Source organism: Ornithodoros turicata, unplaced genomic scaffold (genome assembly GCF_037126465.1).
Source record: "Ornithodoros turicata isolate Travis unplaced genomic scaffold, ASM3712646v1 Chromosome53, whole genome shotgun sequence".
Classification (NCBI taxonomy): Eukaryota; Metazoa; Arthropoda; class Arachnida; order Ixodida; family Argasidae; genus Ornithodoros; species Ornithodoros turicata.
The window spans coordinates 207,479-219,683 of record NW_026999381.1 but is presented as its reverse complement, the minus strand read 5'-3'; the positions used below and the strand labels follow the sequence as shown (position 1 = coordinate 219,683).

General features: G+C 45.3%; 1 long non-coding RNA gene across 1 annotated transcript; it reads right to left on the bottom strand.

Moving 5' to 3' along the window:
* Window positions 1-410: 410 nt before the first annotated feature.
* On the bottom strand, window positions 411-4,073 carry LOC135374332 (uncharacterized). The gene is made up of 4 exons (XR_010416847.1): window positions 2,146-4,073; window positions 1,541-1,613; window positions 734-781; window positions 411-664 (listed from the first exon to the last, which is right to left on the bottom strand). It is a non-coding gene; the product is annotated as an uncharacterized LOC135374332 (long non-coding RNA).
* Between the last annotated feature and the right edge of the window lie 8,132 nt (window positions 4,074-12,205).

The window sequence follows — 12,205 nt, the reverse complement described above, 5'->3', positions numbered from 1 at the left end:
GTCGGTTCATGTAGAACATGCACCCGTCGAGACTGGCCAGGGTCAGGTAAGGACTGCCTTTTATGAATTTTTTACACTTTGGCGAGTGGGTCAGTTTATGTATAGATATGAACACGTAGAGACTGACCAAGGTTAGGTCAGGTGAAGATTTTCCTGACCTTACCTTGGTCAGTCTCTACGTGTTCGAGTAAATGTATACGATAATCCTTAGAAAAAGGATCCACTCTTCTGTGAACCGATAAATGTATCGTTCGGCAAAATGGTTGATGGCGAGAGTGTTACGCAGTAAAGCTGGGCTTTCAGACGGCATGTGTTGTTATCGCTGCACGGCGTGCAGTTGTGCAGGCGCACGGGATCCGATGAAAATGCAGTCGTAGAGAAAGTCGAAAGAGAAATAAACGAACGCAACGTCTGCTGCTTAGTACAATTTATTGCCCTCAAAAGTTCCCGCCACCCATGATCATGTTGGTGAAAGAGAATGCCAGGGACTCTTATTTCATATACGTGCAGTTGATCGTTTCGTTGTTAAGGGTTGCCGGTCAGTCATGTTTTAGTCCACCGAGAACGAAGCATTTCTTACACTCGCTAAACTTTGTGCAAGGGATGTTATGAGGGCATGTAATACCCTGAACACAAGTGCAGACACCGAAGTCATCGTCACGACCTGCAAAGGGAAACGTCCTCACAATGATGGCTATACGGTAACATCGTTAATAATTCCAAAGGAACTTACGTTCAAGCTCGTGTCCTTCAGGTGCAGCTTCACTGGCGACAAATACACCTTAAAAAGAAAGGGAAGTTTTCGAGTTTCTCGCACTCTCAAGTTCCCCGCAACTTGGATCGCACCAGGTGAGCTGTTACGTCACGCGCTTTCGACAGCTTGTTACGCGTCCTGGGCACCTGTTCACGTGACTACCTCATCTCTCTGAACGTGTTACCGAATGACGAGGAAAGCCTTCGTGTAGAAAACTTTCTGCTGTCTTAGGGCGAAGGACATGTTCAAGGAAAAAGGAAAGGATAGGGGGGGTGTATATCGGTGTTTTTCAGTCAGTTTCGCCATACTTTTCAACCTAACTAAAGCTGAATTATCCTGGAGCAATCCGCTAGGGGTAAAAGACGGGGACAAAAACCCTAGTTCGGAACCCGCCAATGTTTCCAACACCGTGTGTTCTTTTCAGTGGTTTACCCAGAATTCTAAGCGTGGAGGGGTGTTGGAAAAAATGGGGGGTGCGTCATTATTATGGTTACGTTATCATAACATATCATCACTGTGATGTATCTAAACCAGAATCCTAAGGGCACTCTCTGTAGGGGATACACACGTCGAAAATGTAGGGGGCGTCACAGAACATTTGGGGAGTTTTAGGGGGGTGCAGAGGGTCTGGATAAATTACTGGTTCTTGTACTATCCTAGGACATCCCCACATAGTAGACATGGTAGAATAATTGTCGGTTGCAAACTACCGCAGCTCTCGAAGTGGAACTTTTGGTTTGATCAAACTTTCACAACATCCTATATTAGATCCCATATTAGTGTTACCAAAGAGGAGGACGAAGACAACAGCGAAACGTAGAGGCGTCATTGTGTCCACGAAGAGATCGTTGAAACTTTCCTGGAGAAAGAGAATAAAAGAGCTTGTTTGTTTGAAGTCCTCAGAAATAGTTTCGGTAGAAACCTCGCTTCCTCCGTGAAAGTGAAAAATGATTAAAGAAATGATGAACACGTTTGTGTTTGTCCTTCTAGACATGTGTTCCAGCCTCAGAACATGAACTGTCTCGTGTGGAGAATGAGTTGCGAGTTTAGCATTTAAGGTTAGGCTTCTAAAACTTTGACGTTGACGCTGAGAATACGCTTTTCTGGCGATAAATGGATACTATTACAGGAGTCTTTTTTTCCAACGCCCTCGTTTTTCAGAGTCATCTTTGAGTCGAGATATTTTGAAGGAGGAACAGACCGACATCTTATCATATCACAAACGTGGTAGGGTTAGAACTGTGCCAAAGGAGCCGTGGTTACGAAGTGATTAGATGTATTCAATTGCATTACACCACATAATAGTCAACGCACAGCACTGCAAACAGAGAACCATGCTAGTCCAGTACAGGAAGTAATAAAGAGCGGTTATCTCTCAAAGAAGTGCTTACCTGTATAGAGAGGATATTTCAGATGTATGTACACTATCGGAACTGCCTGGCTTTTATAGGACACTCCATACAGGTGTACGTGATTCCTTCATAAATATCTGTATCAATGAGATTTCTGAAAAGTCCCCGACGAGAATTGACTTTCCAGTAAGTACCTTGTACATGGCATTTCCTTTGCAAGCACGCGTTCACAACCACATGTGCACGTAAAATACAAAAACTAACCTACCTTGTACAACTACAACTAACCTACCTGTGCCTTGTACATGGCATTTCCTTTGCAAGCACGCGTTCACAACCACATGTGCACGTAAAATACAAAAACTAACCTACCTCGTACAACTACAACTAACCTACCTGTACCTTGTACATTGCATTTCCTTTGCAAGCACGCGTTCACAGCCACGTGTGCACGTGGGATATCAAAAATAAAACAAAATTCGACATCAACCGTAAACAAGATGACAAGGTTATGGCCATGAACGAGACGAGAGGGATTCAGATTATACAGCGCGTGGAAATTGTTGCGTGGTGCATTGATTCGCTGAATACGCACGTACAAGGGGATGTATTTATTAGAACCAAAAAAAGAAAAAAGAAAGGATGAAACACAGCATGTTATATCAGACAGAAAAAAAAGACGCGTGTTGCTTACTACGTATTCCAAGGAGAAGAAGTAGAAAGAAACAAGGATGGCAAAGTGTAAAATACGAAGCGACGCCGTGCACAACTATGCGCTATGCGGTAACCTCATAAGTGCGGTTTCTCGTTTCCTGTTGTTTTACTTTCCGATGCATTCCCCATTCAAATCAGGGAGAAGAAAGAAAGAAGGGTGTGAAAAGGGGGTAACTTCTATAGTTGACACCGTGGTCAACATGGCGTCTAATAAAGGGTGTAAAATGTGGTGGTAAATGAAATCATCATTTATCCAAATCACTACAGAAAGGCGTACGCCCCCGTGGTTGACCGAATCAGAAGCGGGAAAACGTGTTACGCGTGGAAGTTCTGTTTTGAGAGTGAGGTAGCAGATAGAACTTCGCAACCTTTTAGTCACAACATACAGTGACAACCATTAACAGGTGTAACTGATCCACCCATTTTTCTAAGGGTGTAGGGAGAAAAATTAACCATCTCCCTTGTGGTGCAACGAGAGATAACATATCAACGTGGAACAAAATGCTGGGATAATTTTAAATTCGGAGTTTACGGTTTTCACGTTCGGGTCAAATGTAGGAGCATAACAGCAATGAGTTATCATGTAATGCTAGAGGAGAGGACAACGCGCTTTGGAGTTTGGCCTAAGAACAACTATTTTGGTGACACAATGCGTTTTGGTCAGATTCCTTCCCTGAAATAAGGCAACTTTCTCGAGGGACTGCACCGCTCATACGGTGTATCTCCCTGGACACAGACAAAAGCTCACCGGACAAACGCTTACGCTCGTAACTTTCAAGGCGAACATGAGGTCACCGTTTTACTTGCTTCTTGTTTTCCAGCTGCTTTATTTATACATTGGGCACTAATAAAAATATTTAAACTTTTGCAGCACTTTTGCAAAAGGCTCCCCACAGGGGAGCCTTTTACGTATTTGATGGGTGTCGGACCGGTAAGTTCATGTAGAATATGCACCCCTCGGGACTGACCAAGGTTAAGTCAGGAGAGCCTGCTTTGTATTTCAATTGTTGGGGAGTGTATCAGTTTATGTAGAATATGCACCCGTTGAGACTGACCAAGGTTATGTTAGGGGAGCCTTTTACGTCTGTGACAGCATTGGGGCCCGGTGTGAAGAAGGACGACGAAGGGGAAGGAGGAGGAAGGAAGACGATGAAGAGTATATGATGATCATTATTGTGCGAGCTACTAAAGGCTGAGGTGGTCAAAATAAAACCTTTGGTAAAGTCTATTACGTGACATCGTCTTTGATGGTCTGTGGAGCGGGTCAGTTCATGTAGAATATGCACCCCTCGGGATTGACCAAGGTTAAGTCAGGAGAGCCTGCTTTGTATTTCAATTGTTGGGGAGTGTATCAGTTTATGTAGAATATGCACCCGTTGAGACTGACCAAGGTTATGTTAGGGGAGCCTTTTACGTCTGTGACAGCATTGGGGCCCGGTGTGAAGAAGGACGACGAAGGGGAAGGAGGAGGAAGGAAGACGATGAAGAGTATATGATGATCATTATTGTGCGAGCTACTAAAGGCTGAGGTGGTCAAAATAAAACCTTTGGTAAAGTCTATTACGTGACATCGTCTTTGATGGTGTGTGGAGCGGGTCAGTTCATGTAGAATATGCACCCCTCGGGATTGACCAAGGTTAAGTCAGGAGAGCCTGCTTTGTATTTCAATTGTTGGGGAGTGTATCAGTTTATGTAGAATATGCACCCGTTGAGACTGACCAAGGTTATGTTAGGGGAGCCTTTTACGTCTGTGACAGCATTGGGGCCCGGTGTGAAGAAGGACGACGAAGGGGAAGGAGGAGGAAGGAAGACGATGAAGAGTATATGATGATCATTATTGTGCGAGCTACTAAAGGCTGAGGTGGTCAAAATAAAACCTTTGGTAAAGTCTATTACGTGACATCGTCTTTGATGGTGTGTGGAGCGGGTCAGTTCATGTAGAATATGCACCCCTCGGGATTGACCAAGGTTAAGTCAGGAGAGCCTGCTTTGTATTTCAATTGTTGGGGAGTGTATCAGTTTATGTAGAATATGCACCCGTTGAGACTGACCAAGGTTATGTTAGGGGAGCCTTTTACGTCTGTGACAGCATTGGGGCCCGGTGTGAAGAAGGACGACGAAGGGGAAGGAGGAGGAAGGAAGACGATGAAGAGTATATGATGATCATTATTGTGCGAGCTACTAAAGGCTGAGGTGGTCAAAATAAAACCTCTGGTAAAGGCTATTACGTGACATCGTCTTTGATGGTGTGTGGAGCGGGTCAGTTCATGTAGAATATGCACCCCTCGGGATTGACCAAGGTTAAGTCAGGAGAGCCTGCTTTGTATTTCAATTGTTGGGGAGTGTATCAGTTTATGTAGAATATGCACCCGTTGAGACTGACCAAGGTTATGTTAGGGGAGCCTTTTACGTCTGTGATGGCATTGGGGTCCGGTGTGAAGAAGGGCGACGAAGGGGAAAAAGGAGGAAGGAAGACGATGAAGAGTATATGATGATCATTATTGTGCGAGCTACTAAAGGCTGAGGTGGTCAAAATAAAACCTCTGGTAAAGGCTATTACGTGACATCGTCTTTGATGGTGTGTGGAGCGGGTCAGTTCATGTAGAATATGCACCCCTCGGGATTGACCAAGGTTAAGTCAGGAGAGCCTGCTTTGTATTTCAATTGTTGGGGAGTGTATCAGTTTATGTAGAATATGCACCCGTTGAGACTGACCAAGGTTATGTTAGGGGAGCCTTTTACGTCTGTGATGGCATTGGGGTCCGGTGTGAAGAAGGGCGACGAAGGGGAAAAAGGAGGAAGGAAGACGATGAAGAGTATATGATGATCATTATTGTGCGAGCTACTAAAGGCTGAGGTGGTCAAAATAAAACCTCTGGTAAAGGCTATTACGTGACATCGTCTTTGATGGTGTGTGGAGCGGGTCAGTTCATGTAGAATATGCACCCCTCGGGATTGACCAAGGTTAAGTCAGGAGAGCCTGCTTTGTATTTCAATTGTTGGGGAGTGTATCAGTTTATGTAGAATATGCACCCGTTGAGACTGACCAAGGTTATGTTAGGGGAGCCTTTTACGTCTGTGATGGCATTGGGGTCCGGTGTGAAGAAGGGCGACGAAGGGGAAAAAGGAGGAAGGAAGACGATGAAGAGTATATGATGATCATTATTGTGCGAGCTACTAAAGGCTGAGGTGGTCAAAATAAAACCTCTGGTAAAGGCTATTACGTGACATCGTCTTTGATGGTGTGTGGAGCGGGTCAGTTCATGTAGAATATGCACCCCTCGGGATTGACCAAGGTTAAGTCAGGAGAGCCTGCTTTGTATTTCAATTGTTGGGGAGTGTATCAGTTTATGTAGAATATGCACCCGTTGAGACTGACCAAGGTTATGTTAGGGGAGCCTTTTACGTCTGTGATGGCATTGGGGTCCGGTGTGAAGAAGGGCGACAAAGGGGAAAAAGGAGGAAGGAAGACGATGAAGAGTATATGATGATCATTATTGTGCGAGCTACTAAAGGCTGAGGTGGTCAAAATAAAACCTTTGGTAAAGTCTATTACGTGACATCGTCTTTGATGGTGTGTGGAGCGGGTCAGTTCATGTAGAATATGCACCCCTCGGGATTGACCAAGGTTAAGTCAGGAGAGCCTGCTTTGTATTTCAATTGTTGGGGAGTGTATCAGTTTATGTAGAATATGCACCCGTTGAGACTGACCAAGGTTATGTTAGGGGAGCCTTTTACGTCTGTGATGGCATTGGGGTCCGGTGTGAAGAAGGGCGACAAAGGGGAAAAAGGAGGAAGGAAGACGATGAAGAGTATATGATGATCATTATTGTGCGAGCTACTAAAGGCTGAGGTGGTCAAAATAAAACCTTTGGTAAAGTCTATTACGTGACATCGTCTTTGATGGTGTGTGGAGCGGGTCAGTTCATGTAGAATATGCACCCCTCGGGATTGACCAAGGTTAAGTCAGGAGAGCCTGCTTTGTATTTCAATTGTTGGGGAGTGTATCAGTTTATGTAGAATATGCACCCGTTGAGACTGACCAAGGTTATGTTAGGGGAGCCTTTTACGTCTGTGATGGCATTGGGGTCCGGTGTGAAGAAGGGCGACAAAGGGGAAAAAGGAGGAAGGAAGACGATGAAGAGTATATGATGATCATTATTGTGCGAGCTACTAAAGGCTGAGGTGGTCAAAATAAAACCTTTGGTAAAGTCTATTACGTGACATCGTCTTTGATGGTGTGTGGAGCGGGTCAGTTCATGTAGAATATGCACCCCTCGGGATTGACCAAGGTTAAGTCAGGAGAGCCTGCTTTGTATTTCAATTGTTGGGGAGTGTATCAGTTTATGTAGAATATGCACCCGTTGAGACTGACCAAGGTTATGTTAGGGGAGCCTTTTACGTCTGTGATGGCATTGGGGTCCGGTGTGAAGAAGGGCGACAAAGGGGAAAAGGAGGAAGGAAGACGATGAAGAGTATATGATGATCATTATTGTGCGAGCTACTAAAGGCTGAGGTGGTCAAAATAAAACCTTTGGTAAAGTCTATTACGTGACATCGTCTTTGATGGTGTGTGGAGCGGGTCAGTTCATGTAGAATATGCACCCCTCGGGATTGACCAAGGTTAAGTCAGGAGAGCCTGCTTTGTATTTCAATTGTTGGGGAGTGTATCAGTTTATGTAGAATATGCACCCGTTGAGACTGACCAAGGTTATGTTAGGGGAGCCTTTTACGTCTGTGATGGCATTGGGGTCCGGTGTGAAGAAGGGCGACAAAGGGGAAAAAGGAGGAAGGAAGACGATGAAGAGTATATGATGATCATTATTGTGCGAGCTACTAAAGGCTGAGGTGGTCAAAATAAAACCTTTGGTAAAGTCTATTACGTGACATCGTCTTTGATGGTGTGTGGAGCGGGTCAGTTCATGTAGAATATGCACCCCTCGGGATTGACCAAGGTTAAGTCAGGAGAGCCTGCTTTGTATTTCAATTGTTGGGGAGTGTATCAGTTTATGTAGAATATGCACCCGTTGAGACTGACCAAGGTTATGTTAGGGGAGCCTTTTACGTCTGTGATGGCATTGGGGTCCGGTGTGAAGAAGGGCGACGAAGGGGAAAAAGGAGGAAGGAAGACGATGAAGAGTATATGATGATCATTATTGTGCGAGCTACTAAAGGCTGAGGTGGTCAAAATAAAACCTCTGGTAAAGGCTATTACGTGACATCGTCTTTGATGGTGTGTGGAGCGGGTCAGTTCATGTAGAATATGCACCCCTCGGGATTGACCAAGGTTAAGTCAGGAGAGCCTGCTTTGTATTTCAATTGTTGGGGAGTGTATCAGTTTATGTAGAATATGCACCCGTTGAGACTGACCAAGGTTATGTTAGGGGAGCCTTTTACGTCTGTGATGGCATTGGGGTCCGGTGTGAAGAAGGGCGACGAAGGGGAAAAAGGAGGAAGGAAGACGATGAAGAGTATATGATGATCATTATTGTGCGAGCTACTAAAGGCTGAGGTGGTCAAAATAAAACCTCTGGTAAAGGCTATTACGTGACATCGTCTTTGATGGTGTGTGGAGCGGGTCAGTTCATGTAGAATATGCACCCCTCGGGATTGACCAAGGTTAAGTCAGGAGAGCCTGCTTTGTATTTCAATTGTTGGGGAGTGTATCAGTTTATGTAGAATATGCACCCGTTGAGACTGACCAAGGTTATGTTAGGGGAGCCTTTTACGTCTGTGACGGCATTGGGACCCGGTGTGAAGAAGGACGACGAAGGGGAAGGAGGAGGAAGGAAGACGATGAAGAGTATATGATGATCATTATTGTGCGAGCTACTAAAGGCTGAGGTGGTCAAAATAAAACCTCTGGTAAAGGCTATTACGTGACATCGTCTTTGATGGTGTGTGGAGCGGGTCAGTTCATGTAGAATATGCACCCCTCGGGATTGACCAAGGTTAAGTCAGGAGAGCCTGCTTTGTATTTCAATTGTTGGGGAGTGTATCAGTTTATGTAGAATATGCACCCGTTGAGACTGACCAAGGTTATGTTAGGGGAGCCTTTTACGTCTGTGATGGCATTGGGGTCCGGTGTGAAGAAGGGCGACGAAGGGGAAAAAGGAGGAAGGAAGACGATGAAGAGTATATGATGATCATTATTGTGCGAGCTACTAAAGGCTGAGGTGGTCAAAATAAAACCTCTGGTAAAGGCTATTACGTGACATCGTCTTTGATGGTGTGTGGAGCGGGTCAGTTCATGTAGAATATGCACCCCTCGGGATTGACCAAGGTTAAGTCAGGAGAGCCTGCTTTGTATTTCAATTGTTGGGGAGTGTATCAGTTTATGTAGAATATGCACCCGTTGAGACTGACCAAGGTTATGTTAGGGGAGCCTTTTACGTCTGTGACGGCATTGGGACCCGGTGTGAAGAAGGACGACGAAGGGGAAGGAGGAGGAAGGAAGACGATGAAGAGTATATGATGATCATTATTGTGCGAGCTACTAAAGGCTGAGGTGGTCAAAATAAAACCTCTGGTAAAGGCTATTACGTGACATCGTCTTTGATGGTGTGTGGAGCGGGTCAGTTCATGTAGAATATGCACCCCTCGGGATTGACCAAGGTTAAGTCAGGAGAGCCTGCTTTGTATTTCAATTGTTGGGGAGTGTATCAGTTTATGTAGAATATGCACCCGTTGAGACTGACCAAGGTTATGTTAGGGGAGCCTTTTACGTCTGTGATGGCATTGGGGTCCGGTGTGAAGAAGGGCGACGAAGGGGAAAAAGGAGGAAGGAAGACGATGAAGAGTATATGATGATCATTATTGTGCGAGCTACTAAAGGCTGAGGTGGTCAAAATAAAACCTCTGGTAAAGGCTATTACGTGACATCGTCTTTGATGGTGTGTGGAGCGGGTCAGTTCATGTAGAATATGCACCCCTCGGGATTGACCAAGGTTAAGTCAGGAGAGCCTGCTTTGTATTTCAATTGTTGGGGAGTGTATCAGTTTATGTAGAATATGCACCCGTTGAGACTGACCAAGGTTATGTTAGGGGAGCCTTTTACGTCTGTGACGGCATTGGGACCCGGTGTGAAGAAGGACGACGAAGGGGAAGGAGGAGGAAGGAAGACGATGAAGAGTATATGATGATCATTATTGTGCGAGCTACTAAAGGCTGAGGTGGTCAAAATAAAACCTCTGGTAAAGGCTATTACGTGACATCGTCTTTGATGGTGTGTGGAGCGGGTCAGTTCATGTAGAATATGCACCCCTCGGGATTGACCAAGGTTAAGTCAGGAGAGCCTGCTTTGTATTTCAATTGTTGGGGAGTGTATCAGTTTATGTAGAATATGCACCCGTTGAGACTGACCAAGGTTATGTTAGGGGAGCCTTTTACGTCTGTGATGGCATTGGGGTCCGGTGTGAAGAAGGGCGACGAAGGGGAAAAAGGAGGAAGGAAGACGATGAAGAGTATATGATGATCATTATTGTGCGAGCTACTAAAGGCTGAGGTGGTCAAAATAAAACCTCTGGTAAAGGCTATTACGTGACATCGTCTTTGATGGTGTGTGGAGCGGGTCAGTTCATGTAGAATATGCACCCCTCGGGATTGACCAAGGTTAAGTCAGGAGAGCCTGCTTTGTATTTCAATTGTTGGGGAGTGTATCAGTTTATGTAGAATATGCACCCGTTGAGACTGACCAAGGTTATGTTAGGGGAGCCTTTTACGTCTGTGACGGCATTGGGACCCGGTGTGAAGAAGGACGACGAAGGGGAAGGAGGAGGAAGGAAGACGATGAAGAGTATATGATGATCATTATTGTGCGAGCTACTAAAGGCTGAGGTGGTCAAAATAAAACCTCTGGTAAAGGCTATTACGTGACATCGTCTTTGATGGTGTGTGGAGCGGGTCAGTTCATGTAGAATATGCACCCCTCGGGATTGACCAAGGTTAAGTCAGGAGAGCCTGCTTTGTATTTCAATTGTTGGGGAGTGTATCAGTTTATGTAGAATATGCACCCGTTGAGACTGACCAAGGTTATGTTAGGGGAGCCTTTTACGTCTGTGATGGCATTGGGGTCCGGTGTGAAGAAGGGCGACGAAGGGGAAAAAGGAGGAAGGAAGACGATGAAGAGTATATGATGATCATTATTGTGCGAGCTACTAAAGGCTGAGGTGGTCAAAATAAAACCTCTGGTAAAGGCTATTACGTGACATCGTCTTTGATGGTGTGTGGAGCGGGTCAGTTCATGTAGAATATGCACCCCTCGGGATTGACCAAGGTTAAGTCAGGAGAGCCTGCTTTGTATTTCAATTGTTGGGGAGTGTATCAGTTTATGTAGAATATGCACCCGTTGAGACTGACCAAGGTTATGTTAGGGGAGCCTTTTACGTCTGTGACGGCATTGGGACCCGGTGTGAAGAAGGACGACGAAGGGGAAGGAGGAGGAAGGAAGACGATGAAGAGTATATGATGATCATTATTGTGCGAGCTACTAAAGGCTGAGGTGGTCAAAATAAAACCTCTGGTAAAGTCTATTACGTGACATCGTCTTTGATGGTGTGTGGAGCGGGTCAGTTCATGTAGAATATGCACCCCTCGGGATTGACCAAGGTTAAGTCAGGAGAGCCTGCTTTGTATTTCAATTGTTGGGGAGTGTATCAGTTTATGTAGAATATGCACCCGTGGAGACTGACCAAGGTTATGTTAGGGGAGCCTTTTACGTCTGTGACGGCATTGGGACCCGGTGTGAAGAAGGACGACGAAGGGGAAGGAGGAGGAAGGAAGACGATGAAGAGTATATGATGATCATTATTGTGCGAGCTACTAAAGGCTGAGGTGGTCAAAATAAAACCTCTGGTAAAGTCTATTACGTGACATCGTCTTTGATGGTGTGTGGAGCGGGTCAGTTCATGTAGAATATGCACCCCTCGGGATTGACCAAGGTTAAGTCAGGAGAGCCTGCTTTGTATTTCAATTGTTGGGGAGTGTATCAGTTTATGTAGAATATGCACCCGTGGAGACTGACCAAGGTTATGTTAGGGGAGCCTTTTACGTCTGTGACGGCATTGGGACCCGGTGTGAAGAAGGACGACGAAGGGGAAGGAGGAGGAAGGAAGACGATGAAGAGTATATGATGATCATTATTGTGCGAGCTACTAAAGGCTGAGGTGGTCAAAATAAAACCTCTGGTAAAGTCTATTACGTGACATCGCATGCCCAAGAATTAGGGACAAAACGTAAAGCAGGCTTCACCTAAAACGGCTCCCATAGAGCCTGTGTATTCTGGAACGAAAAGCGCGTGCTACATATTCTGCTGGCAGCGCTTTGCATTCGTTCTCTAATGGCATCTTGCCTCTGCCAGGACAATACTTTTGAGCAATTTTTTGGG